We start from the raw sequence: 26,554 nt of genomic DNA on the forward strand, positions 1-26,554 counted from the left end.
CTCTTTTTTAGGAAAGTGAACTCATAAACAGTTGAACTAAACAGGGATTCACTTGACAGCATCCAATCCCAAAAATATCAACTATTTTTCTCCTCTGGAGCAATTTTAAGGCTCCAGAAACTATTCAAGTGGACACAAAAAGTTGGCAGGACACAGTTGATTATGAAAATACCGTATTTATTACCTACCATGGCCTACCATTGTGCAGATTTGAGATTGAACAGAGGACTAAGTCAGTGAGGTTAACAGAAATGTAGGGACCAGCAGTTGGTGTGATGGCTATGTTGCTGAACTCCCATGTAGTCGAATGCTGTTCGAGTCCCGGACCCAGAGACTTAAACTCATGCCAGGCACATGTACGTACGTGCCCAAGATCCCAAGAGGAGAATGGAGGAGAAGGGATTGCGGTGTGGCCATCCCCCCTGGGGGGTGATTTCTCGCTTTCTGTCTCTCTGTCTCTCTGTCTGTCTGGCGAGCGCACATGCCCTGTAGCAAAAAACTCTTAAAAAAATAAAAAAGAAAGAAAGAAACTGAGCTTCACAGAGATTACACTTCAACCAAAGCTAACAAAAGGTATTCATTTGTTCATTCACTTGTTTATTCATTCATTTGTTCATTAACCTATTGAGCAATGTATCTATCTTTTCATTAGGTATTTACTATAGTCCAAACTCCTTTCTCCAAGAAGGAAAAAGACCTTACACGGCAGTCCTAATCCTGAAGGAGCTTACAGAATGAAAGTGATATTTGAGTACGAAACAAGTGCTGTAATAACAGACAAAGAAGACAGGCCATAATGTGGAGAGGTACATAAGTTTCAGAGAAAAAACTGACATCTGGCTGATGGCAAATGACTTGTGGTGAGTGTCTACTGGGTCTGGAGTGTTTATTACAAATGGGCATTCTTGATGTGGACAAGAACACATAATGACAAAAGATTAAATCAAAGACTAACTGAAGAATGAGGCTAGAAAGGAAACTGGCCTACTAGCTGGACAACGGGATAAGGAAGTGATGCTCACCCTGGTTTCTGAGCCCACCCAGTCTTAAGAAACTGGCAGCAGCTACTTTCTATCTGTTGGGAGTGCTTGCTCCTGGAACCCAGCTCCACTCTTGGAGGAGTCCACCTGCTCAGTGGAGAAACCTACCTGGGAAGGACTAACCAGCAAAACTGCTAGCTATGTGGGTGCTCCACTTTGAAGATCCTTTACTGCCAGGAGAGCTACCCAAGTTGACACCAACTGGAGCAGAAAGGAGCTAAAAGTCCTGTACCCTGCCATACTGCAGACTGGTGAACAAAAATAAAGGGCTGTTGTTAAAAAAAAAAAAAGAAGAGAAAGGAAGGAAGGAAGGAAGGAAACTGGCCTAATCCTAAAGGATTTTTAGTGTCATGTCAAGGACTTCACACAAAAAGGAATTTCATAGTAGTTTTTTATTTGATTTTCTGATAGTAGTCTGGGGAATGAATCAAATTTTGTGGCAAGAAGTGACTAAAGGGAAGTGTTTCACCTAGCTGTATTTAGAGGTGGACCAACTAGGGTCAAGTGTCTACTCTTAATATGGGTCAGATTGTTGGACCCAACTCATGGCAATTGACAGCTTATAGTAGAACTGGATCAAATTATAAAACTTGTGAATTTAGCAAAAAAGAAAGCGCATAATATAAAAATAATTTAAAGGTAATAAATAGAGTACTGAAGAGAAAACTGTTTTTAAAATGTTAGCAACATATTCTAAATAATATATGTACTGATGAGGTAAACATTATGTTTCCACACAAATAGTAAATCTACCCATTATTCTATCCATTGTGGTATATGATTTTAGAACAATAAAAATGAGTCTCCAAAGCCAGTTGGTGGCATGGCAATTAAGGCAGCTAGATCCTGCATGGTCAACTGCGTAGTTTGAGTCCTAGACCCCATGGCTTGAAAAACACACCAGGCCTTGTGAGTCAGTGCCCACAATCCTGGGGAGAATGGAGGAGAAGGGATTGAGACATGGCCATCCCTTCTGGGAGGTGCTTTTTCACCTTCTCCCTCCCTCCATCTCTCTTTCTCTCTCTCTCTCATCTCTGGTGATCATATACATCTTATGATTTTTTTAAATGAGCTTTCTTAACATGACACTTGTCATTTAAGATCTTAGTGATTTCTCATTTTCTCTTGAATGCTATTTGCTGAAAGTTTTACATAATAATAGCTAAAGATGTCCTTATGCAGGACACCATTAGTTGAGCAGAAAGTTGATATTGGCCAGGTGCTCAGGTTCAAAGACAGAAACAGTTAATGTACCATGAAAAAAATGTAAACTTTGAAATAAAAAAAAAAAACATGATAAACATTTTACAGAACTCTTAAAAGTAAATGGATTATTTGAAATAATAGCAATGGACAATAAATGTTTTCATGAAAGCAAACACCCAGAATAATCAGCTGCATATGTATCCTGGATATAAATATGTAGCTAAAAATGGTGGCACTCAGTTAACTGGCTTAGAAATTTTTGCATGATGATGTCATTATCAAGAGCTCAAGTTTTTTATAGAAGAAAGGGGTTCAAATATAGTTGTTCATCTTACTGTTTTTAATATATGCTTCAAAATGAAGGAGAAAGCATCATATCCACTTTGTAAATGAGAAGCTCAGGGAATTTGAGTAATGGACTCAAGGTCAAGATTACATAGCCAATTTAAATCTATATTAAAAAAAGAGAGAGAGAGAGAAAGAGACATCTATTGTTCTGTTTATATAACAGACACTGTCCTAAGGGTCTTATAATTACATAACTCTTATAACAGTTCTGTGAGGTACACATTAATTATCCTCATTTTAAAAATGAAGTGAGGCACAGAGAACTACATGTATTGGCATAATTAATTCATTTAATTTGCACACAAACAACCCCTCAACATTATGTGAACTCTTTTTATCCTTATTTTTCAGATAAGAAAGTTGTGGCATTGGGAAAATTAAGTGACCTACCCAAGGTAACACAACTAGTAAGCGACCAAACTAGGATTCAAGGGCAGGCTCAAGTCATACCACTAATTAAGCCAACAAGTCTGCAGTAGCCTAAGAACATTCAGAAACATCTGCATATTACATCTTGCAGGACTGCCACCCTTTTTAAAACCAATTTTCAAATAATAATAAATAATAAATCCTTATTGGGCCACCTAGTGGCATGGTGGTTAACGCAGTTAAATCCTACATGGCCCAATGTATAGTTTGAGGCCCCAATCCGGCGACTTAAAAACACATGTCATGACTGTATGTGGGTTCCTGTGCCCTGAATCCCAAATGAGAAATGGAGAAGAAGGAAATCTAGAGTGACCATCCAACACTGAGTGTGCTATCTCACTTTCTCTCTCCCTTTGTCTCTGTCTCTCTTCAGGGAGTACATGCGCCCTCTACCAAATTTTAAAAATACTTATTATTGGGCCACTGAAAAAGTCATGACACATTTTTATATAGAAAATACATCATGATTTTCCCAACAATCCAATGATATTCTTTGAGGATTTATCTGATATTTTGATTGCATTCTTTCAAAATAACAACACTTCTTTAAATTACGTCAGAATGCTGCTGGTCTGAGTTCTCTGTTTTGTTACAAACTCACTCTATTATCCCAGCCCAACCTTGTTTGGAGGGTTTACTTATTCTCTCTATGAAGATTTCTTTACTCAAGTCTTGTCTTTGACTTAGATCTAAGTATGGTAAGATAGTCATGGAGCTTATCTGATTCTCTTCTAAGTAAAAAACTTGGTTATTGCTTATTTATCATCTAAGGATTTAGAATCTAGAGGAGTCATATAACGTGGAATCATGTGAGGTGGGTAGAGTAGGGTTGAACTTGGTGGTAGGGTGGAAAGCTGACTAAGTGTTTGGTTAGAATGCCAAATTATCACTTCTGTAACTAACCATAAGAGAGTCACTTTACTTCTCAATGTCTTTATCTTTAAGTTGAATGTTATTTAAGCATACCTAATAAGATGTTGTAAGATTAGGGATAATGTATGCGAAATACTGTCCAAGGCTAATATCAAAGATTTCAGGAGTTTTTAGACCCCTAGAGGTTTGTGTATAGAATTCAGTGTGTTTGTAAATTTGCACAGGAAAAAAATACATCTTCATTTTCACTGATACCAAGTACAATTCTGTATTTCTTTCCATTATAAATATGAAAAAGAGAGGTTAGAAATAATAAGTCTTCCCAGTACATGTGACTTCGTTACTAACATTAAATCATTACAGGTATTTTCATATCACATTGCATGTGAAATACCTGCAATCATTGCTAATTAGAAATTATGATATAGATCTGATCTATCTTGACATTTAATGCATTAAAAAAGAACATTTATTACTCTATTAATTACTTTTAAAATATATTTCAATATATTGGAATATAATTACTTGATGTACACATTTTATTTTGTAGACATTTATAAATTTCTGAGAAAGGGTCCATGAGTTTGCCAAGACTGACAAGGAGATTCATGACATAACAACTCAAGAATTCAAGTTCTTGTCACCTTTTTATTGTCTAAGTATTGAATACTTTAAAATCTTAGTTTCTCTCAGTTGATCATTATAAACCATGAGAATCTGGCTCAGAGTATAAATGGAAGAGGAGTAGGGAGATTTCATCATCCTAGGGGATCTCTGAATGTTTGGTGTTAGCAATTTAAGATAAAGTTAGAGTTGTTTACTTCACACCTGTTCATATTATTTCAGTGCCAAGAATCAGACAAACCTGCCAATCGTCAAGCAGGTTTTCCCCATGATAAGAACTGAATACTCAATTGAGTTCAACTGTTAATTCCATAAGTTCATGATTCAACAAAATGAATCTTTCCTTTAACCTTCCACGTGTCCCATGACTTAACAGCAAGGTCACAAATTAGCTCACATTTGTGCTCCTATTCAAATATATTATGAAGCACCTTAACTTACGTAGGAAATTGGAAGTCATTTGAGGCGCCCACTAGTCTAGCGAGATGTAGCTGAGTGACTGGCACGTGGGCTCTAATATCAGATATCTATGAGAATCAATCTCTGCTCCACCATTTACTGGATGAGTGCCTGGTAAGTCTCCTAACCCTGAAGCTCACTTTTTCCCTATCTGAAATATGAATATGCATAGGGTATGTCAAAGTATGGCTAGACATAGAATGGTTACTAGTTTAGTTCCCTTCAAGTGAAGCCAATGTTTTACCTCAAAACCCAATTATTTTATTTCTGGACAGTTCCTTTTTTTTGTTTAGTTCCCCCTCCCCTTAGATATTATCTTCTGCTTACCCCAAGCATTAATAACTGCAGTTTTTTTTTTCCTTTAAGCATTGCTATGAAAAGTTGATGTATTTTGGAGCTAGTATATCCTCCATTTAAATTCCAGAACCACTGTGTACCAATGCTATGGCTTTGGACAGTCATTTACTTTATTTTAATTTTTGTTTCTTAACAAGTAAACTAGTTTCAATAGTGCCTAAGCCACACAGCTGTTATGAGGGTTAATCACTTATCTGAACGAATCAGATATACAATGGTTTCGAAGAGCTAATTTTCTGGATACAGAGCAGCATTTATCAGAGGCCAATTGTAGGTTTAATGGGGAGAAAGAGGATACAGATAGTGACACATAATAATAGAGGTTTCATTATCACTGGTGGTTGGGTTAGAAGGGCATATTTACTAATTTCTCATAATATGAAGTTATGAGGGAAGAAATATTCCCCTGAATCATTGGGTTTAAGTTTGTTTAAAGTACAGAAATGATTTGGCCATCCCTGTAGTCTGGTGGTTAAGGGAGGTGGATCCCACATGGCCCCATATGGCTAACTGCAGTTCTAATCCCAACACTAGTGGCTTGAAAAACATACCAGGTGCATACATGTATGTGCCCCAAATCCTGTCAGGATGGAAAAATGGAGGAGAAAGGATTATAGTGTGACCATATTTTATGGGAGGGTGCTTTCTCCTTCCTTTTCTCCCTGTCTCTCTCTGACAATTCCACATACCATCTGGCAAATAAAAGAAAATACTATACCAATGATAATTCTTCACCTATATTGTGTCCCTAGCAAACAAACAATGAGAAACCTGATCTCCATTCTTAGTGGACTTATTACACCAAGTCCAAATCAATTTTGCCAGATCTAAGCAGAAGATGAGAATAATACTCGGGAGGTCTACAGTGCAAGTTTTATATGATCCTTTGAATTTAGGGCAACCCATGTTGGGTGAGCTTTTATTATACTCAGTTTATAGAAGGATAACTGAGGTTTGGAGAGGCTAAGTTATTAACCTAGGGTTACAAGAACAGTCAAACCAAACCCAATGCTATCTGCAAACACCCACACTAATCTCCTACTTCATAGTGGTGTTTGGGCAGGAAGGAATGTAGTGACCTCCCAGTTCACTGATGAGCAATTGCTTATATTTACTTCACAGATTTCCGTCTCCTTTCTGTCTGTTCATTTCTCTTTTCCTTTTTCGTTTGTGGTTCAGTGACTCATGTAAGGTTCTCTATAAAGGAATGTTAATGTAAAAGAAATCATTGCTCTGATATGTTGGCTGTTTCTGTGGGACCACCACTATTAACAAGAAAGGCATATTTTCTCCATTAATTTTTAATATTTTGTGTAGTCAGAATATAGGGTTTCAGCTTGATAATAGGGCCCTAGGACAGTGTGTTCCCAGTTGGGGGTGGGGGTGGGGGGAGCCAAATGCCTTTGCTCTAGTTTGCACCTGATTAACTACTTCTGTAAGGAGCTCTGAGTACAATTAAGTTTAAGTACCTTCTCAGGTGCTTTGCAAAAACCGATTCTGGTGCAGTTAAACCCATTCGCACAGGGAGGGGTAAATTGAACACGTGAAAATAGAACTCTTTTTTTATGTATAAAGTTCATCTGTCCCTGCTGTTTATTACCCACCTGAAGTTATAAGCTTGTGCTCATGACGCCCTGAGTGCTTACTGTATAAATGATGATTAATATGGAAAATAAAGAGGGTGAGCGACGTGCTTTTTTTACACAGGTGTTACTTATTATCAGTTGGACAGGGCTTCTATAAAGGGAGAGAACTGAGGATGAGATTCAGAGATTTTTTTAATGGCATATTTCCACAGAGCTGGCTTGGTACTTGGGTTGGGTTAAATGGAAATCTTAAGACGTTCCTGTAGTAGATCACGGGTAACTCCCTGGTGCCCTGGAAGTGTCTCATAAAAAGGCAACGTGGCAATCAGCAACACCAACCAACCCTCTGCTAGCAGGAAAGCACATCTATTTTTTTTATCACTTTCCCCACATGATGATAATTTTAATAGACAGTGTGATTCAAAGGGTTTGCCTCAAGTCGCTAATTATTCAATGCAGTCTGCTTTCTCCAAGGCCCAATTACAATAGTGCCCCAGAGAGTTAATATCCACTTAAGCTTGTGGAGCAGTGAGTGTATCCACTCCCTGCTTTATGTCAGTCTCTTCAGGGATGATTATTATTTTTTAAGCTTACATATTGATTTCTTGAGAGAGATGGAAGGGAGAGAGAAAGAGAGAAAGGCACCCTTAGTAGGGTCTTCACAGCTCAGTTCCCCGCCAAGCCCTGCAGCCAGCCAAGATCACAAGTCCCCCCAATAAGCTCAGGTAGACCCAGGATGTGAACCTGGAACCTCCCTACATGCCGCCAGCTTTTCACAGCAGTGCCCCCTACTGCCTGCTCCATCAAAGCTGGACTAAGGTGTAATCTTTTTACTGGATATATTCCCTAACGAGGCCACTATCTCACTATCAGACCCAAGTTTTCTGCACTACTCATTCACTCATTCTTTCATTCAAATATACTGATTAAATTTCTGTTGAGTTTGACATGATATGCTGGAGAATATAGATAGAAAAATCTGTTCCTCCTCACAAGACATTTACTTTCTAGTAGTGGGGATGTTTAATGCAATCAGGTATCACAGGTGATTAAGAGAAACCCAACAGTAGGACCCAGGAAGGCAGCATGATGGGGAAGTTCATTTCCAGAGGGGCAGGAAGAGAGAAAGGAAAGGTGTCTCAAAGAAGGCAAACTAAACTTCTAAAGTTAAACATTATAGACAGTAGCCTGGCCCAATAGCCAAAACCTTAAAAAAAATAGATAAAAATATTATTTGCATCTCCTCATGATGCAAATGGGCAAAAAGAATGAAATGTGTATGAAAAGTCTTTCCTGAGATCAGAGGTGTGCAAGTGAGAACCCTCATGGTGTCTTAGAAAAATGAGGGCTAGGCACATGGTTCAATAATAATACCTAACATTTGTCAGGGACACAGCATATTCCAGATGTTGTTCTAAGTGTTGTATGTATACTAATTCATTTAAAATTCACATAGTCCTTACAAGGTAGATCCTGTATCATCCCTGTCTGTACACATGAGTTCACTGAAGGTTGAGAGTGGCCCGAGATCCTGCAGTGAGTAAGAAATAGAACCAGGGTCCAGCCATGCTGTGGGCTGAAGAGGCTTACAAGCCATTCCTAGGGCATTAGCAGGATCCTATTTATGTGTTTAATCAGAAAGATGCCACTATGTTTTTTTTTAGATTTTTGCCATAGGACGTGTGCATTCACTGCAGTGAGAGAGATGGAGGAAAAGTGAAAAATCACCCCCCAAGGGAGGATGACCATGCTGCAATCCCATCTCCATTCTTCTCTCAGTATTTTGGGTATACACACACCCATATCTGGTGTGTTTTACAAGCTGCTGGGTTGAAGACTGGAACCATGGAGATGACCCAGTGAGATCCAGTCCCTTAACCACCACTCCACTGCTGGTCCTGCTGCTATTTAATTTTCAGAAGTAAACAGAACACAAGATACGAAGACAGCAGTACAGTGCATGAAAAACTATCCAAGGAAAGGTCATTTCAGTAGATAAGAGGTGATAAGGCTGGTACTCGTGATGGTGGTAGGAACAGTGGAGCAGGACTGATTTGACCTGTTAAAATGGGGGTTGAAGTGAAATGGGACCCAGTCATGGCGGTACACGCTTCTAAGATACTGTACTCTGCAGGCTCTAACCACACGGGAGGTTCCAGTCCAACTTAAAGACTTGATACCATGGGATGGGCCTTTAATCCCTGCAATTTGAGGAGGCTAAGGAAGGAAGATTGTGAGCCGTAGGCTGCCTTGGGCATCACAGCGAGACTGTCTGAAGCTAGGCATGGCAGCAAGCACTTATAATCCATGCTGGGCAGCTGAGGCAGGAGGATTATGTCATGTCAAAACCCTGTCTTAACATAAATAAATAAGGGGCCAGGAGATGGCATAGTGGCTAATGTGCTGGACTTCCTGTGATCCATCGCAATTCGAGTCCTGGACCCAGTGGCTTGAAAATCACACTGGGTGCATAAGTGTGCATGCCCAAAATCACACAAGGAGGGTAGAGGAGATGGGATTGCAGCATGGCCATCCCCCTTGAGAGCTGATTTCTTATTTTCCTCTCTTTCTGTCTCTCTCCCTGGTGAGCACATGTGCCCTATGGCAAAAATCTAAATAAATAAACAGAAAGAAAGAAAAAGCAAAAGCAAGAGAGAGAGGGAACATGGCTTGCAAATATGAGTTTCTGGTATGGATTAGTAAGCAAAATGAATTTTCCATTTAATTTTCAAAAGAAACGATTGCAGTAATTACAATATTTTCAGAATGAATGAAGCAACTGTCAACACCTCACCTTCCATTGCAACTCAGAAATATCACCTTCTACCCACAGTGTAAGATTTAAGTAGTTACACATCTGGAGGGATCCATTCTCTGCACATTAAGTTTCTTTCAACACACTGTTTTTTCCTCCTCTTAATATATACAGAAAATAATTCTCTCTCATCAATCTCACAAAACCTGCCCATCCTGCTTTCAGCTCTACAATGACCTTTTCTTACTGCCTGAGGAATGCCTGCCTAGCCCATTTTGTAACAAATACAGATTGCTTTCCTTCTCCTTCTGTCCGCTGATGGGCTGATTAATAGCAGCACAAGTGGCTGCTCCTTGAGATTAATTAATCACCTGTCATAATTGTTCAGCAGTTAAATAACTATTAATCTGGATGCTAGTCAGAGTGAAGGTTGACAGGGTTAGGAAAGAGGAGCATTCTCACCATGAAATTAGGGCTAAACCTTTGCTAAGATGCCGCTTTTGAAAGTCAGATTGTTCTGTGTCTGGGTAAGTGTTTCTGAAGGGCTCTGTACACAGAGAAGATTAAGGGATTGCAGGTCATTGCAAGCTTATTATATTTATTATAGGAATAGTAATACAATGAGCATCGTGTACATAATGGGTGGCATTAATCTAAGAGTTGTGGGTCAAGACTAGTGTCTGGAAAAAGAGGCAGCCCATGGGACACAGGAAATATCAAAGGAAGAAGTTTTATCAAATGCATGGAGACCAGGAGAAAAACGACAAAAATGTCCTCCCTTTCTCCCCACATAAAAGTAGTAGAAAAGGGAAAAGTGAGGTGGGAGGCTATAATCTTTCATTATTTTCTGTTTTTCCCGCCCATCTGTAAGGTTGGAGTACATTTCATAACAATCCTTCTGGCAGCTCAACACCTCAATGAGATTGCTTCCGGTCCCAAAGAACCTGCTGCTGCTGGTCACCCCTCAGGTGTGGGGCAGGTCAGGTAGGTGGGAGGGCTGCTTGGATGATACAGAGACCACCTGAGATGCAGAACCTGAGTGGGAGAGACAAATCCATGCCTTCCCATGGTAAAGGAGATGGAGAATTTTACCTTTTTCCCTTAATCAAGATTTAGTCATAAGAGGGGAGATTTTTAGCTCTGTTTGCTATCCACTGAACATTTGCAATATTGGAAATGTATTATCAGGCTGTCTTTGGGCATATATAAGTCTGTTTCCAATTTTAAATAATATTAGAAAGGATGAGAGAGGACAGGATCAGACAATGAATACTTTGAGAACTTTTAGAATCCTGACATATTGTTGGGTTGATATTATTGACTTGTTAATACTTCTATTACTGTTAAGACCAATATGACTAGTTATCAAGATAGAATAGTGGTAAAATGAAAATTTTATATTCTCAGCCATAGTGTCTCATTCAATGTTTTAATGTACAGGTGTGTTGTAAAACTATTCTTATAACTCATTTAACAACTGTTTAATTCTTACATTATACTACCAGCTCTGGGAATATACTTTTATATCATAAAATAAAAAAACTTGAAAGAGATTTTTCTTTATTTTAATTAGGTGGAAGTCTCCCACATATCCCCTGGCTGCTCACATTTCCTAATTATATTCATCCACTGAGGAGTCACCTGTTATGTTCTTTGTCATCCCTGTCTTCCTTCAACCTGATCCCATTTCTATGATATGCCTACCTGTGGTACCAAGGTCTATTCCTCTGGGCCTCAAATATACTGAGATTTTATTTTCTTCCTCTCCTTTCCCTTATTTGTCATTATAACAATATAAATAACATATAAAGACAAAACTAAGTGGTTTTTGTCTGTCTTAAACTCATTTAAACTTCAAACCTAAGGTTTGTAGGCCATCTTAAAAAATGGACTGAAAAAAAGAGAAGGTAATAGGGGATACATGGAGATCATATAAAATGGTGGGTGGAAGCATGGATTTAGAATAAGGCTAATTTTAAATCCTAAATTTAAATGATCTCTCTCTCTCTCTCTCTCTCTCTCTCTCTCCCTCTCTCCTTGTGTTTTCTGTAGAGAGATATTTGCTATAGGGCACATTTGTGTGCCAAAGAGACAGAGACAGAAAGTGAGAAATCACCCCCAGGGGGCATGACCGCACCACAATCCCTTCTCCTCCATTCTCCTCTTAGGATTTTAAAGATACACACACATGTACCTGGCATGAGCTGTAAGTCACCGGGTCCAGGACTCGAACCACAGTCAACTACATGGGAGTCCAGTGACATAACTATTACGCATCTGCTAGTCCCCCTGACTCTTTCTCTTAATAGCTTAATTGATTTAATAGTAAAACCCCCAGTTGCCTTTACCAGATCACTATAAACTGGGGATATATTTTCCACTTCATAGGGCTACCACATGTATTTAGCTTATAACACATAACATTGTACATGCTGGGTTCATGTACACAGATGGCTGGGAAGGCTGAGGTAAGATCAGAGCATGAGACCTTATTTAGAGTGCTTGTCTCTATGTTTATCTTTGTCTGTCTCTCATGAAAAGTACAAATAAACTTAAAACATTAATACTGTTACTAAGCCCACAGCAAGCATTTAATGTTAGGAACCAGAACTAGTTTAAGAATAAAACCCTGTTGCACATCACTGGCACCCACACTCTGATGTGACACTACTTATTAACACTGACTCTTCACATTGTGTACAGGGGCCAGGCAGACACGTGCCTGGTATACCCAGGGAGGTCTCTGGACTTGACCTGGGAACCTTCTGATGTGGGATTGCCCCACAGAGGGCTGTGTTCCACAACTGTGCCACCCTCTGTTCATAGAATATTACTACATATTATTTCAGAGCACTGGCCTATTTTAAAGCCATAGGTTCTTGGGGGACCTTGACATACACAGAATTTCTTTCCCTCCTTTGTCTTACCTTGATCCCAAAGCATTTCATTCTATATCAGGTTTGGCTATTTATAAATCTCCAGGTTCAGCTGCTGGGTACATAAGACGAGAATAGCTAAGTCTGCCACCGTGTGCCTATTTGTTTATAAGAGCCAGCCAGGGTTGAAATCCATTTGAATTATGACAGATGTCTAGTCATCATATTTAAGCTTATTAGTGAACTACAGATATAAGCAATACATCTTTCAGCAATGCCTCAGTTATTCTGAACCAAGCATTTGTGAGACTTGACCTATAAATTACATGTTCAAGAACACTAGAATTTAACAAAAGATTGTATTATGATTAATAGTCTAGTGCCAGTGGAATTAATGATTTTCTATTAGAAAATACTATACTCATGAGTCTTGGTCATGAATGTATGAGAGGTTCCATTAAAACCATTTTATCCCTAATAGATTGCTGTTCTATACACAAGCCTGGGTACGCCTAGCACAGGGATTGAACTGGAATGCAGAAAAATCTTCTACCCAGCCCATCCCCCCCAATATACCTTAGTAGATAACAGGCAGAGAAACCCGACAGCTTTCTCTCATTTCCCCAGTTGCCTTCGAGATAGAACCAAAATTCATTAAAATACCCTACATCATGCCCTCTGGCTAGTCTACCAATCTCCTGTCCTTTGGTCGTTCCACTACATAATATTCTAGATATTACAAATTCGCTGTTTAATGGATATGCCATTCTGGTTCACATTTCTGTCCCTCCGTAACTGTTGCTCTCTTGTTCTAGAATGCTCTTCCTCCAAATGCATGCCAGGGTACCTCAGGTCACAAACAATCCCTTCTAGGAAACCTGTGCTGACTACCCCAGCAGACAGTGTGCATTCCTCTTTTGTTCTCACTCATATTTTGTGCACTTCCATTCTAGAATTATGATGATTCTTTTATTTTTTGAGAGATTTTTTGCTATACAGCATGTATGCTGGTCAGAGAGACAGAAAGAAAGAAAGTCAGAAAGCACTCCCCCCCAGGGGGGAAGGCCATGTTGCAATCCCTTCTCTTCCAGTCTCCTCTCAGGATTTTGGGCACACATGCACATGCACCTGGAGTGAGATTTAATCGACTAGGTCCAGGCCTCGAACTGCGGTCAACTATGTGGGAGTCCAGCAGTGTAACCATTATGCCATCTGCTAGTCCCTGTCTTCCTTTCTATCCCTAAGTTTTTAGTAGTGATTTTTTTTTTCTTTTTTAGGAGAGGTTTTTGCTATAGGGGTGCGCACTTGCCAGAAAGACAGAGACAGACACAGAGTAGAAAGAGAGTAATCACCACACAGGGGGTATGGCCACACCACAATCCCTTCTCCTCTATTCTCCTCTCGGGAACTTGGGCATGTATATACATGTGTCCAGCGTGAGTTTAAGCCACTGGGTCTAGGACTCGAACTGCGGTCGAATATATGGAGTACAGCAACATAGCCATTACGCAAACTGCTGTTCCTAGTAATGATTTTTTGAAAGGTACAGATTATCTCAGCTGCGCATGGGCATCTAAAATGGAACTCTGGCCTGAATGACTACAAGAAAGGCATCGCTCCTATAGTGAATGAGAAAATCCCAAGAATTGAATGAGTTGTTTTTGTGTGTGTGTTTTTAGAGAGGTATTTTTTTTCTTTTTTCTTTTTTTAAATTTTTTTTATTTTTTTTGTCTACAGGGCACAGGTGCTCACCGGAGAGACAGAAAGTGAAAAATCATCCTCTCACCCAGGGCGGGTGGCCATACCACAATCCCTTCTCCTCCATTCTCTTCTTGACTTTGAACACGCAGGAACATGCACCTGGTGAGTTTCAGGCCTCTGGGTCTGGAACTCAAATGGCAAGAGTTTCAAGCCTCTGGTTCTGGGACTCAAATGGCATGAGTTTCAAGCCCCTGGGTCCAGGACTCGAACCGCGATTGCCCATGTTGGAGAGGTAGGAGTCTAGCAACATAACCATTATACCATCTGCTGGTCCCTAGATGAGCTGTCTGCAAACAGCATTAGATACCCTTAGTCTCCCCACCCTTCTTCAATGGAATTGCTTCCTTTTAGAGCCACAGATCTGGGTGTTTATTTATTTATTTATTTATTTTCAGAAGAAAATGCTTTTATTAATCACAACATGAGATTGACATAGCATTCTATTAGAATTGAATCAGGATAAATAATGTGTTATAAAATTTACATTTCTCATATATTTTGGAAGGAAATATTACATATTAGGGACTGTACTGGATTTTATGAACTGATTTCAGTAAAATAGTAAATAGCAATTGACATCTATTCTCAAACTGTGCTAAGAAATAGATAGGTAACTATAAATTCTATGAAGATAACAACTGGAAGGATTTAGACTAGCGTTTTTTTGTTTGTTTGTTTTGCCTTTTGTGGGTTTTTTTTTTTTTTTTTGAGAGGTTTTTGCTATAGGGCATGTGCGCTCGCCAGACAGACAGAGACATACAGACAGAAAGCGAGAAATCACCCCCCAGGGGGGATGGCCATGCTGCAATCCCTTCTCCTCCATTCTCCTCTCGGGATCTTGGGCATGCACGCCCATGCACCTGGTGTGAGTTTTAAGCCACCAGGTCTGAGACTCGAACCATGGTCGACTACATGGGAGTCCAGCAACATAGCCATTATGCCAACTGCTGGTCCCTAGACTAGTGTTTTAAGGTTTGTTAAACATAAGAAATCTTGTCTCTATTGGATCTGGGTTTATATCTTAAGAGAGGTTGTATCTACTAATACATGCCTTCAAGGTTATCATTTACGAAAGTAAATGCCTGGCATAACTATAGGTACTCATCACCACACATGAGTGATAAACCTGCTTGTGAAATTCTGGGGATTTTCCTTGATCATTCATAACTAATACAATTGCCTAAAACTCACTACTATAGTAGCTTCTTGGGAGGTTGACAAGTATAGGGTTGTCAGGAAAGTCATGACTGGAAAAATAATGTCATGACTTTCCAGAAACCTAATACCTTGTTATTAGAAAGAGACAGAGATGAAATAAAGAGAAAACCACATTTACTTCTTCAACACCTAAGCCTAGAAGTAACACATAATTTCCACCCATACTCTGCTGGCAAGAAATTCTAATGTTCATTTGGTCCCACTTTGATGTGAGGAGTCCTGCAGCTCCTGGGTGGACAGTTAAATCCCAGACTTATCTACACTGTAGAAAAGGGGCATGAATCTTCCAGGTCAGTTAGCTATCTCTGCTCCAAATGTTAATTTAATGGTCAGGTTTACTGTTAGCTCAAGGTGTTAACTTATTTCATTTAATTCTTACAATAAACTTTAATTCAGGAATAATAAATTTTACTTGCCCCATTTAATCAAATGAAGGCTTGGAAGTATTAAGTTACTAACTATAGTGACATGGATTATACTGAGGTCAGAACACTTAACAAAGGGTTTTCTGATTTTTTAATTTTCTTCTTTGTCCGTGACATTCTGTGGAGGGTGGTTTCAATTATTTAAAATACATCATAAGGAAACACTTAGTGGAGAATATTGGGTTAAGACATAAAAGATAAGGCCTTATTTTTACTAAGATACAAAGAATTGGGATGGAAAAAGATTTATTTTATTAGGGTACAAGTTTCCACTATATTAAAAAAGGAAAGAGAAGGTAGAATACACAAAAAATCATCTTCGTTTTTTTTTTTTTTAATAGAAGTTTTAGAGTAAGAGGAATACAGGGTGTGTAGCCCAACATACCTGAGTTGAAGTCCCAATCTGAGTTTAAGTCCCAGTTTTATGGCCCTTGTAAATCAACTTTATTTTGTCTGTTTCTTTGGGTATAAAATGAAGGTAGTAACACCAACCCCACAGTGACATGACAGTGTGCATGTTTATAAAAATCTTAATGCCAAACACATATTACATATTCAATAAAAGGTAGTTATAATGTATTGATACAGAAATCGTTCCTTTTTCAGGGACTTTAATAACATTTAAGTTATTAAAACAGAGGACCCAATCATACATGTTTATTTATTCCTAAAGCCTATTCAAGTGAAAGGTTTTCTTAAAATAATTATTTTATTTTATGATTATTATTATTATCAATTTGCTATAGGCTACATGAATTCATCAGAGAGGTAGAGAGAAGGATAGAGAAGAAAGCAAGCACAAGGTCCAGGACTCGAACCAGTCAGCCATGGTGGGAGCCATGTGGCAGTCCAGCAGCCCAACTAACATGCCATCTGCTAATCCTGAATGTTTTCTTTATATATTTTCTAATATTTCTAGATATGGTAGATATAAATACAATCTAAGCTCTCCATATTTAATAAATACCTCCCAATTTTATCGTAATGTGACAAGAATTTAATAGGTGAGCTTGAATAGATATTTTAAATATAGGTCTTGACCACTAAAGACTCATTTTTTTCCCTTGGGGGTGGGCACTCTGTCATAAAATTGCTGCCAAACTTAAAATGTCATCCTTGTATATTTTATAGGAAGACTTGAAAAATGCATATAATATTTAGGAGTTAGTTTATGCATCTCTAAGCTGTCCCTGACATTTACTTGTTTTTATTTGTTTCTCCTTCTGTGCCTCTACTTCATGAACTATTAATAGATTAAAAATGCATCCTACTTTATAGAGAGGAGGACTAAAGAAAACAAATTATGTAAAATTTTGTGCTTATTTTATTTCCTGAAAATGAGGAAACTTTATTACTTATTGATGATAATGTGTATAGTATTCTCAACTGGACTGGTATGAGGTGTATTTCATGTTGAGTAAATTCTCTTTATAAGTTAAACGGTGTATAGCGATTTAATGTATAAAAAATAATAACAATTTTAAAAATCTTAATTGTAATTAGTTTAGCAAGTTTGAAAACTCTTCTTGGTGTCACAGAGGAAGATCCCGTAAATTCACCTCTCAAGCTGGCCTTGAGAGCTGTTGATTTCAAAAGCAAATTCTATCTTGGGTTGTCTTTTCAAACTGATGTAAGACTTTAAGTATTTGGGTGTCTGGGAACTGTCTCATTTGCTTGGAAAGACCTGGTTTTCATCTGACTCTGGAGACAGTTTCAGTTCTCACAGGGTCTTCTCAAGTATCATCTGTATGCTTTGGAGTCCAAACACCAAGTTCTAATGTGTGCCTATCCCACAGCTAACAAAATTTCACCAATGGTGATTTAGGAATGCCCTGGGAAGTTTGAGAAGATTTTTATATGATAAATTATTCATTTGAGAAATACTTTAAAATGACAACAAAAAGTTTTATTAGAAGATTTACTGTCCTGTCTGCAAATAGAGAAAGATCACTATGTTTGAATTTTTTTTTGTTTGTTTTTTTTTGGTCTGACACCATCTTCTTTCATTTTCATATGTTGGAACTTAATAAGTACCAGCTTACTTATCATATTGCTTGGTGAATAGTTAAGGGTTGAGTAATTATTTAAACCAGTGCTAGAAACATTCTCATTATGTTGAGTATCTAGGGTAAGATGTGCTTTCCTACATTTAAAACTTCTCCTTTTCCTGAAGAAGAAAACAATTAATCTTGTAGAGTAATAATCTTTCTACCAAAATATGGTAACTTGGAATAAAATGTTCAACTATGAATTTGAATAATGACCTTCACTCTTACTTACCATATAAAATCAAAATCTAGATACTTAGAGTTGTGGGTATTAATTCAAGAAGCTTTTAAAATTTGCTTTAAGAGTACAAAAATTTATAAATTATATTTAAAGAGTTCAGGTTAATTTTCTGATGATAATTTAATCTGTCAATCACTAGAATGATTTAGTTTAGAAATCAACATATAAAATTAGTTTAGCATGTTTTACTTAGTATATAACGAGTTTTTTTTTAATTCAGTGGTGGTAATTGATATAGTTAGATCAAAACTCTATAAAATAGCTATTAAAAGTACACGCTTGCGAAAAATCTGCCCATTTGTTTATCAAGGGAATTGTCATAGTTCGTTAAAATGGTAAATTCTGGGCCAGCAGGTGGAGTGGTGGTTAAGGGTGCTGGACTCCCACATGGCTAACCACGGTTCGAGTCACAGACCTGGTGGCTTGCTTTCTTACTTTCTTTCTCTCTCTTCCTCTCTCTCGAACTCTGTCCCTCTCTGGTCAAATTAAAATAAATAAATAAATACATAAATAATAATGTGAAAAAATAAAATGGTAAATTCAATATAACATGTGTATTATTTTATATGATATGCTGATTAAATTAATCAGAATTCAATTCTAAAGTGAAAAACTTGAAACTGTTTCCTTTTGTTTGTATATGGATTATATATAGATCCTTAAGTGTATAAGTACATGTGTATGTATGAGTATAATGTATAACTCTCTGTTAGGTTAGGTGGGCATAAGAAAATACTGTAGACTGAGTAGCTTAAGCAAAAGAAATTTATTGTCTCACAGATCCAGAGGCTAGAAATTCACTGGTCAAGGTTCTTTTAGGATTTGATCTCTGGAAAGACTCCCTGATTGACTTGCAATAGCCACCTTCTTGCTAAGTCCTTAATGTGGCAGAGAGAGAGAGAGAGAGTGTGTGCGAGAGTGAGTGAGCAATCAAGTTCTAGTGTCTCTTCTCATAAGGGCACTAATCCCAACAGGAGAGCTCCTCATGACCTCTTCTAATTATGTCTCAAAGGACTTATTTCCAAATACTATTACATTTAGAGTTAGAACTTCAACATAAGAATTTTAGGGAGGAGGGGACACAATTTAGTCCATAACAATGCCTACTGAGAAAAAGGAAACAGAGAGAACTCTCTGGTGTCATTTCTTAGAAGGAGGTTAATCCAATTGGATTAGGGCCCCGCTCTTATGAAATTATTTAACCTTAATTCCTTCCTCCAAATACAAGCACATGGAAGGTTAGGATTTCAATATATAAATTTATGGGGGGGGGGACACAATTTGGTGCCTATCAATTTGAATAGATACATATAAAGATATATTAATGCTGTCTCATAAATCAATATATGAATGATATCCAAATAGAATAATTCAAGTTTTTCTCTCTGTAATGAGTACATTATTCTGATGAGATAACAGATATATAATGCTGTGTTCTTAACTTTTCATCTAACCCTGAATCTTTCTATCAATTATCTTTGATTTTGGAAAAAGTTAGGAATTCTTTATAACCATCAGGAGTAATAAAACGTTTTGAAAATAAATGGAGGTGATCATTACACAACATTGTAAATGTATTAAACATCATTAAATTATAAACTTTAGAATACTTTAATGTCATATAAACTTCACCTTCACCTCTGAAAATCCCTTCAGATGTTCCTAGAACATATAAAGGATTATGAATCTCCCGCCTCTGCTGTTAACCTCCTACTCCAACCAACTAGCCTTCTTGGATCATGGCACTCTTTCTTGCTGTATCTTCCTGTCTGGGTCTTTGTGTCCCTGTTCAGAGCTCTGCTTTCAGATCATGCTCAGAACTCTTCAGTTACTCCCTGGCTCATTCAGAGTAACAGTCAGATCCCTGAGTAGCTTGTATTACTTGTCCCATCCTCTAAATTCTCAGGCCTTGTTTCCTACTGCCCTACTTCTTGCTGCTGCTCAAACACAACAGACCTACTCTTCTTCTGGTTTCTTCTAATGAAAATGTGAGTCCCTCCAGATATCTATGAGGCCTTCTCACCTCCTTCAGATCTTTCCTAAGATGTCTGCTTTTCAGCAAGACTTCAAAGACCACCTCATCAAAACTACTGGGAATCAGGGACCCACCTCCCCCTGCCTGTACATATTTACTGCTTTGTATTTACCTTTAGCACTCCTAACTATGTTCTTTAAAAAAAAAAACAAATACATGACAGTAGAAATTGGGTCTTTATTTTTAATTTTTTCTTACATTGCTCTATCCCCAGCATAGAGCACAGTATCTTAATAAATAGTAGGTATTGTTTATGAATGAATGAATCTATACTAATCTATATTATTATTATATAATAGTCTCAGTTATACATTATGAAGGGCAGACAGTGGTCTTATGTCTTCCACATTGCTGGCACTATTTAACAGAACGTATCTGCTCTTAGAACATGTTATTAGCTCATTCTAAAATTTATATCACCCTCGAAATACTCTTTCTGATCCTCGTGCTTTGCTTTATCATGACACTGTTATTATTTCTCAATAATATCCACTGCTGGTACGTGACTTCACATATGAGCCTATGCATTATTCAGGCAATATTTGTTTTATACATATACGTGTGTGTGTATAAATATATTTCCTGATACAAAATCCAGCTGTTTCTCCTACCTGTGCATCCTCTTCTTGCACAGAGAAGAGGTTCTATTTCTGAACCTATTTCTCCCACCTAGCTTGCTCTCTAGAGGCCTGATAAAATATCATTCAAAAATATTTGAATTTTCAGACAAAGCATCCTCTTTATTGATGCAAGTGTTCAATTATCATTGTGGAAGCACCTGCCCTGATATCCCTAGCTCAGAACCTAACATATAATTTGGTCCCAATTAAATATATGCCTTTTATAACTCCTAAATCAAGTATTCAAAATGGAAGGTCTTCATATGATCAGTGTCAGCTTTGTCTCCCATCAGATCCACGTTGGAAGGCTGGGATATCGTGTATTTTTCACACCTGTCTTCCTGTATTAGGTGAAGTGAAATAAATCCCATATGGAGCAAACACGATAACACTCTAATCCTTTAGACCCTGTTATTCTAACTCTTATCTTCTTGGACTTGTATGATACCCAGTTGTGGGTGTCATTCTTTATCCCTCAATTTTACTTCTAATTCTTTCAAGGTAAAATTTTGCCTTAAACTGTCTGCTAGGGTTTAGTGTTACTCTGCTCACATAGTACATAACCTGCTATGGCAGGTTGGCAGCCCAGTACATCACACGCCCCCTTGTTAGGAAAGGGGTTCATACAAACATTGTGGGTTCTTTGCTGATCAAAGCTTAGGGTATCCTTGTGGAAGCATTCACATGATATTGTCAACTGAGGGCAAAGGCTCTTCACTAGTGATGAGTTATCCCCTTACAAGGACTATTTTTAAAAAGCTCATTCTGTTACAAAATGATGCTCCTGACCTTTCCAGACTGTTTATATAATCTTATCACTCAGAATAATAATCTGACCAATAGTGTTATAAATAGGGGCTCCCAAAGCCTATATTAGAACAAAGATATTAACATTATAACAGAACTTCTGGGCATTTCCATAATAATCTAACCCAACCCCTTCTTACTTTATCTGGCTTGGCCATGTGACAATATGGCCCGTGAAAACATGGATAATTTTTAAGGTTATCTAACTCTCTCCCATGCAGGCAATTAAAAAACACAGTTCCTGTGGCCCAGCAGGCCACCCTACCTGTCAATACTGAGCATGGCATCTGAGCCTATCTTGAGCCCCGGATATAACCAGAAGTAACCAGTTGCTTGAAAATAATTATTTAAATGGTCCACCACTTTGCCAATGATGCATAATCTGAGTAAATAAAGGATAGGAGACATATCTAAAAGAGTCACGTTTTCCTAGGTGAGTGCTGAAGCAAAGCCTGTAATAGCGTCCTATTAGCCTTCCTCTCACAGAACACAAATGGCAGAGGAGCTTCTGTGCTGAACCCCAAGTATTCAGTCTTATTGAAACAATGATGTACTAGGAGCTGGGAATATAAACGGTATAACTTCAACACTTTTTCTTTTAAAATGTAAAGGAAATATGTTGTAGGCCAGCAGGTAGCATGGATGTTAAGGTAGCTGGATCTCACATGGCTGACTTCATGGTTCAAATCCTGAAGCTAACAGCTAAACATCATTCTGGGTATATGTACATATGTGCCCAAAATCCCAAGAGAGAATGGAGGAAAAGTGATTGCAAAATAGCCATTCCTTTTGGGGGATAATTTCTCACTTTCCCTTTGTTTCTCTCTGGCTAGCACATGTACCCAATAGCAGGAAAAAAAGAAAACAAAAGAAATATATCATAGGATACTTAAACAGCTTTCTCATGTATAGGGACTGATGTTTTTGTCAAATTTTCCTAAGCTCTGAAGAGTATCCTTGTTGGTGGGTTCTACATGTGTTATAAATTATTTCTTTATGTATAAATTGCTAGTTAAAAAGAGTATAAATAATATAAAGGATTCAGATATATATTGGCAAAATGTTCTCTAAATGGTTATATTATTTTTACTCCTCCTAGTCATATGATTTATACATCTACTTGTTGCATAATTTATACTCCTACCAGTAATAGATGAACATTCCCATTCTTTAATCACAAACAACAGTAAATGTTACGATGTTATCACTTAAACTCCAATTTGATGGGAAACTGTTACTGCCTAACTATTGTTTTTCTTTAAATTTATGTGATTGTCAGAGATGTAAATTTTTGTGTTTATTATCCATTTCAATTTCTTTTTGTTAATGCCTAGTCAATTTTCTTATCCATATATATTTCAGGATAAATATCTTTTCCATTCATTTATGAAAGTTTTTATATATTAAGGATTAAAACACTTTTTCATCTTCATGGAACTTGTCTGCTTCTCAGTTTTCTTGGTGGCATCCTTGACATTGACAATTTAAGTACATTCTCATCGATATTTACTTTTAGTATAATACAGACCTGAATTGCTAACTTATAGAATTATTTCTGTGTATACCATAAGATCTGTTCATCCCCAAATAATGTCTGAAGACCATGTAATTTTTAAAAAAATCTATAGAAGAATATCCAGAATTCAATCAGAAATCTTATATCTCTGTCAATATTTCCATTTTTTCCCTTACTACAAATTATCCTTATTTTTGATAGTAGTTTTACACTGTTTTATATCCCAGCCACAATAAACCAACTACTATTTCAGCTTTACATCTTTTTTCTTGTATTCCTCCTGTCTTAACTGTTTCTTTCTACTTATTCTATTGTAATTATGCTCATCCTTTCTAAGGACCAATTTAAATGGGACCACTTTCACAAATACTTCCTAATTACCTAAGGAAAAAGTAGTGGTTCCTTTTTTCTTCATTGGCATAGGAATGATCTTCTATCTCTGCTTATCTTTTATTTTTATGCCTTATATTATACTAAGTTATTTTCATGGTTATTACCCCCAACATAATTCTCAGGTACATGGAAAGACTTTTTTCATAGTTCATCACTGACAATTAAACAATACCTAGAACACTGCCAACTATATAGTATGTACGATGCAAATACTGTATCTTGGATGCATAAAAGGTTTATAGAAATAGATGTAGTAAAATAAGTAGATACACAAAAGGAACAAACATATTTCAGGTATCCAGCATATCCTATGTCCCTAGGAACCATAAACATATTTGCAGTTAATGTTCAAAATTTTATGAGTATGTATTATTCTCCTGATTATTTAGAAATGGGAATGGAAACAACAGAAGGAAACATAATTTGTCCCACATCATATGGGTAGGAAGTGGCAGAGCCAAGATTCTACTTGGGTGTCTCTTACTGAAAGGCATGCCGCCTTTCTTATGTATCCCACCAAGTCTTTTCTCTATACTTTTTATCTTCTATTAGAGAAATAAGGCCATAATTATGTATGCTCCACACATTATCGGTCAAGATATCTAAATGTGTATACTGAGCTCTTTTTGGACACTATCTGAGTTTTCCATTTATGGAATTTTCCAGGGAAAACGTTCACAGTCATGAAACAACAATTTAATGCTAGGTAGTGTAGGCCAGAAAAACTAAAGTAGAAGCTCACAAAGAAGACAGAAAACTACATGGATCAGAATGTTCTGAAATAACCTTCAAAACTGGCTGGAAATTAGAAAGAAAAGGAAGCCATACTGAATACATATGGCATAATATTAAGTCTTATCAGACTTTACTGTGTTAGCACATATTGTTTTATAGGGTTTAGAGCCATTAGCATATATCATTTTTGAGGGTTTAGAGCCATTCAAGTTTTGAAGTACCCTCTCTATATATGTGTGTCTGTATATATATATGTGTGTGTATATATATATATATCCTGTATATGTATATATATATATATATATATCCTGTATATGTATATGTCTGTGTATGTGTGTATATACGCACACACAAATCACTTCTCAATTTTAGGTACTTTTTTAAAGAATTATTTATTTATTATCATTATTTTTCAATTTGACCAGAGCCAAAGAGACAGAGAGAGGGTGAGAAAGTCTGGGACTCCAAGTGTGGTTGGCCATATGGGAGCCCAGCTCCTTTAACTACCACACCACCTGCTGGATCCTTAATTGAGGTACATTTATATCAATTGTTGTCTTATATAACCATTACAACCATGCTAAAATAGCAATTTATTTATTCAAATCTTCATCTATTAAAGTATTCATATATTGATTCATTAATTCACTTTTTCGTATAGGAACTTACTGGGAGCTGGTTCAGTGATAGGCGTTGATCTAGGAGTCTTTAGATACAGATACAAAATGATTCTTGGTTTTGAATGTCATTATTCTAGTTCAGATAGATTATTTCAATCTATAATTAGCAACCACATAGGATTATTAAGTAACAGGGAAAAATTGTAATTATATTTTATGACTCCATAATAAGTTGAAGAAAATCCTAACCTTACCTAAGTAGTGTGACAAAAATAAATAGTAAGTAATTTACTGCAGGTGTCTGGACCCCAATTCCATCTTATTGACTGTTTTACTCTCTTTATCCAAACTTTACCTCACAGTTCCTGGTTAAAGCTATCTGTCTTTCTGGGCCCTTTTCTCTGTACTCTTCACTAGTCTGAACAAAATATTCTAATTACACATTTGTTGATACAAACCTGAGAACCCAGAAGCGAAAGTTCAATAATATGGAGTTGGAGTTTGCTACCAAATGCACAAATTAAGCTGCTGATATAGTCAATATTAGGCACTAGAGCTCGCTTTCTAAATTCAATACTCTTAGTTGTACCCTAGGGCCATTTCAGTTCAGTGAAAAAAACATTTCTAAAAAGACACACCGTGGTCATTCATGCAAAGGACACTCAGCAAACATTATTCACAGAAAGACCCCATTTATACAGATATAGAGCAATAATTCTATTATAACATGCAGGGCTGTCCTAACACAGGGATAATAAAAGGCACTAGACCATCTGTATGAAGAATTCTGAGATAGTATCTTGTTCACATTATAACTACTTCATGCCTATCTTTGATGTTTGAAGTTCATCATTTTATTACTCTAAGAAGTAGGGAAAAGCATGTATTAATCATGTACCAGACACATATGTTACCCAATTAAAATATATTCTCAAAACAATAGTTTGGTATCATCATTCTTGTCACAGAGGATTTTAGAGTTATATATACTGTACATAGACACTGTACTGATCCAATTTATGATTATCAAATCAGGTTTATCATCTATAAAAAAAAAAAAGAGCCTATTGGGACCAGCAGGTGGCATGGTGGTTAAGGTGCTGGATTCTCACACAGCTGACCATAGTTTGAGTTCTGCATCTGGCAGCTTGAAAATCATGTTGGACAAGTATGTATTTGTGCCCAAAATCCCAAGAGGAAACTGAAGGAAGGATTGTGGCACGGTCAACTCCCCTGGGTGATGATTTCTCTACTCCCCCCCTTTCTCCCTCTCTGTCTCTCTCCAGCAAGAATATGTACCCTATGGCAAAAACAAAAAAGAGACAAACAAAAAAAGAGCCCATTATTGTGAGTTTTCCCACCAAAGAGGAAAACTCTTGTGCTGAGGAGCAAAGGAAGAACAAACTTTGTAAATTGCAAACTGCTATACAATTGGAGGTGAAGGTTATTAAAAAAATGTTATTAAAAAATTCTGATAGCAAATGGGCCTGTATCAAAATGTAGAGTAAGGGTATGATAACCACAACTTAGGACCAAAAGTCACTTTCATCTAAGTCTTCAATCTATCCATATTTTCAAGAAT

At 37.2% G+C, this 26,554-nt stretch overlaps 1 pseudogene; it reads left to right on the forward strand.

The window, feature by feature from the left end:
• Positions 1 to 26,554, forward strand: part of LOC102496354 (dnaJ homolog subfamily A member 1-like) — a 70,159-nt pseudogene that overhangs the window by 22,077 nt on the left and 21,528 nt on the right.

This window comes from Tupaia chinensis, unplaced genomic scaffold, assembly GCF_000334495.1.
Source record: "Tupaia chinensis unplaced genomic scaffold, TupChi_1.0 Scaffold139431_1, whole genome shotgun sequence".
Lineage (NCBI taxonomy): Eukaryota > Metazoa > Chordata > Mammalia > Scandentia > Tupaiidae > Tupaia > Tupaia belangeri.